Source organism: Octodon degus, unplaced genomic scaffold (genome assembly GCF_000260255.1).
Source record: "Octodon degus isolate 3935 unplaced genomic scaffold, OctDeg1.0 scaffold00025, whole genome shotgun sequence".
Taxonomy (NCBI): domain Eukaryota; kingdom Metazoa; phylum Chordata; class Mammalia; order Rodentia; family Octodontidae; genus Octodon; species Octodon degus.
The window spans coordinates 15,213,138-15,217,079 of record NW_004524601.1 but is presented as its reverse complement, the minus strand read 5'-3'; positions in this window follow the sequence as shown (position 1 = coordinate 15,217,079).

The following is a 3,942-nucleotide window of genomic DNA, read 5'->3' as shown; positions in this document are numbered from 1 at the left end:
TTCTTTCTTTCTTTCTTTCTTTCTTTCTTTCTTTCTTTCTTTCTTCTTTCTTTTCTTCTTTCTTTCTTTCTTTCTTTCTTTCTTTTTTTTCTTTTTCTTTTTTTTTTCTTTTCTTTTTTGCAGAACCGAGAATTGAACTCAGGCCCTTGCACTTGCCAGGGAAGCACTTATTCCACTGAGCCATCTTCTTAGCCCTGGTAATATGTATTTCAAAGCAACAAATGTTTACAGTGCAAATGCTCAACCCACATATGGATCACACTTCTTATCATGCTTTACTTTTGTCATTATGTTAGTGTAATCCTGATGCTTACTTATAAAAATTGGCCTGAAAGAGAACCAGGCATTGTTATTGTAGAAGAGGTCAGCACCACGCGTGTCATTGCCCCTGAAGACCTTCGTGAAGGACAGGAGGTAAAGATGGAACACAGCAATATTCATGATTATGATCTTGTGTAGGCCTAGGTTAATGTGTGTTTTAGTTTTGTACAGGAAAAATTTAAAAAGAAAGAAATGAAAAATAAAATCATATGAAGAAGTCCATGCAATGGATATACATAAAAATTTAATGTTTTCAAGCTTTATTTTTATTAATTTATTAAAGTATGTAATGGTAAGAAAAGAAAACAAACTTTAGAAATGATACAAAATTTCATCAAACAAAATAATAGAAATTCCACAATGGTGTATTGCATAATGTTATCTTCAAATTAGTTGTTTAGGTTTCCAGAGATAAACCTGAAAAATTGGTTGAAAAGAAAAAGTTATAAGAAACTAAAAAGAAGAAAAATAAAAATTAAAAATTAAGCATTAACTGCCTTTCACTGGACCAGCAGAAATCAGCAGCTCAATTTTCCAAACTATCCTGCTAATATGCATGAATAAATCTTTATCCCTTCTTTCTTTTGTCCTTTTCCTCATCCATGTTGTTCATTCCCATTGAATGAATTTTCCCTCTCACAGTATCTATTGTACCTTGCAAATTCTATTTATTCTTTCTGATTCTTGTACTATTTGGACAATACGATGTCTGCAACTGTGGGGTTTATTTGTTTTTTTGTGTGTGTATTTGCTTTTGCTTATCAATATAATCTCTACTTGCATCCTATAAAAGCTTTGAATTTTTCTTTTTTTATAGCTGAATAATACTCCATTGTGTAAAAATGCCACATCATTTTTTATTAATTTCTCAGGTGATGGGCATTTGGGTTGTTTCAAATACAGAAAATTAGTGTAATAGTCCCCAGTGGTAGACAGAAATGCCCCCAGGATTCCTCTCCATCCAACTCTCACTGGCTGACTCCTAACATTCATGGTAACCAACTCTACCGAAGTATACCTTATGTTGCCATTGATTCTATTATTTTGCAGTACCTTTATGTGCTTAGAAATACAAACGGTTATCCTCATGTTGCCACTGCTTAAATCCTTCAGTGAAGTAACACACTGTCAGATTTGTAGCATAGAAACTCAAGTTGCACCACACAGCCAGATGTACAGCAACTGCTCCGTGAAGATCAGTGTGAATGCACTATGGTGTTGCACAATGACAAAAACACCCCCTGACACATGTCTCAGAACACAGTCCCCTCATAAATCAGCGCATCCTAGTTCATATCTTTCAGAAAACGTGACTATGTCAGAGAAGATGATACTGATTTTATCATCCAAGAAGCATTTTCTACATAAAAAGATAGACCTGTAAAGTGGAAAGGTGGCTGAGCGGCTACAGTCTTTAGCTCTGGAACTAAGTGGCCATCTGGGATTCCAGATTTTTAAGCTGGGTAACACGCAAGCACAGAGAGTGTGCTGGCTGATATTTCACGGTGAATGAACATTTTAATTATGTTGTTGAAGTAAGGGGTCACCATGAAGTGTCTGTTAAGGAGAGAGGAAAGGAACATTCCAGTGTTCATCGCATTGAGCAATATTTTATCTTCAGTATCCTGCCCTGGCTTTATTTGTAATTCATGAAAGCATTTTTGTACTAAATTTCCACATTGCCACATAGTTTTCATAAAAATAACTTTTATGTTTTACATTCATTTTATTGCTTTAATGTATATTCACAGAAGTGAAATTACTAGCTAGAGATTTGTCATTGTTTTGTAGATAGGGGTGCTTCAGTGACTAAAATTCTTCCCTGAAAGTATTTTACAACTAATATTTTCACTTGTACTATAAAAAGGACAAGTGTTGTTTCAAGTCAGATAACCATAATTTTCTCCTTTCCTTCCTTCCTTTCTCTATCTTGTCTTTCTTTCTTTCTTTCTTTCTTTCTTTCTTTCTTTCTTTCTTTCTTTCTTTCTTTCTCTCTTTCTCTCTCTCTCTTTCTCTCTCTCTCTTTCTTTCTTTCTTTTTCTTTCATTAATTTTAAGATCCAACTAATTCTCTCCCACTCTCATATCCCACTTCCTTTTCTAGAACACAGTGCTTCTAATTCACGTGACTATGTGGGAAAGCCACTCACTCTTTGCTAATTCATTTTTTAAATACTATCTTCACCTGTCAGGTTGGAAACCTACTTACATGTTTATAAAATGTACATGTGTCAAATGTACTGATGAAATATCATTTTTATACTTTGAATTTTTTTATCTATGTGAAACAATTTCTTTTATTAGCTATTAGTCACTTAACTTTCTCTATGGTATTGTCAAAATGATAAAGTGTTATTTAATTTACACAGAAGTATAAGTGACCACATAGCTGAAATAAGGGTTAAATCTATATTTAGTTTTCATTGTAACCTTTTAAATATTTTATACCATGACATCATGACTGTGTTCTATAGTCTCATATTATCATTACTGCCTTAAAACAATGACCAGCGAATAATTTTGATAAAGAAAGCGTCAAATAAAATAAGAGCAGCTGCCTATATATCAGTGCAAGTTGTGGATCGCAGTCTGTAAACTCTGTAGAAACCTACTTTTTTCCTAACAAATTGCTACTAGGTGTTTACTAATTATGAGCATAAAAAGTGGCTATAATTTTTCAAGTAGTAATTAGTCATGGTGACTGACTCAGATCAAGGACTGGGCTATCAACTGTCTTCGATTATAAATGCAAGACATTACGTGCTCTCTTCCAGTCAAGGCAATTCATTAGTTATGCTGTTTGAGAGCAGCTGTACCCTTTGAGATGTGATTTATTCAGATTCTCTCAATATTACTGCAGAAGCGTGGGGAGATAAGTGATTTGATGAGGCTCTGTATTTACTGTCAAATGCCATTATGTGTTGAATGTGCAGTAGCGGTGATAGGAAGTTTGTGTTTCAAAAGTAAAGGATGAATACATGAAGAAAAGACCAGAAAATCCAAATGTACAAAATCACATAGTCTATACCTGTATCTTTTTAAGAAATGCTAGGCAAAGTATTCAATTTACACTTTGCCATATCTCTTCCTAATTGTGAATAGATCACTTGAACTGTACCCATAGAAAGCACAATTTTACAAATATGAATTGTTCAGTTTTTATCCAATAAAATAATGACAGTGATTCTGTGTATGCTGTTATAATCTCATTTATATGAGCTCATCTCTTTGAGTAAATGAAAGAGGAATTGAACTGGGTATGAATTATGTATCCTAACACTTTAATTTGAAAATAAACTCTGGAGGTTGTGTGATATTGGATAAGATAAGCAGATTATTGCTATGCACATGGTCATTAAAGGAAAATACTGTTAGAATATATTTAGGCATATATTCTAGTAGCTAGAACCCTTGAGATATTATTCCAATGACTTACCAAAATGCACATATCATTTAAATCTTTTTATCAGCCTATGCCTTTAAAAATATGGAAAAAATATATATAGCATATATATTTTTTCATATATGAGTTTATTATATATGATGCACATGAAATACAACTAACCTAGTTTAAAGAAGGTCGGAAACCCACTGTTTTTCTTTCTCCAGCCCTGCTCACACT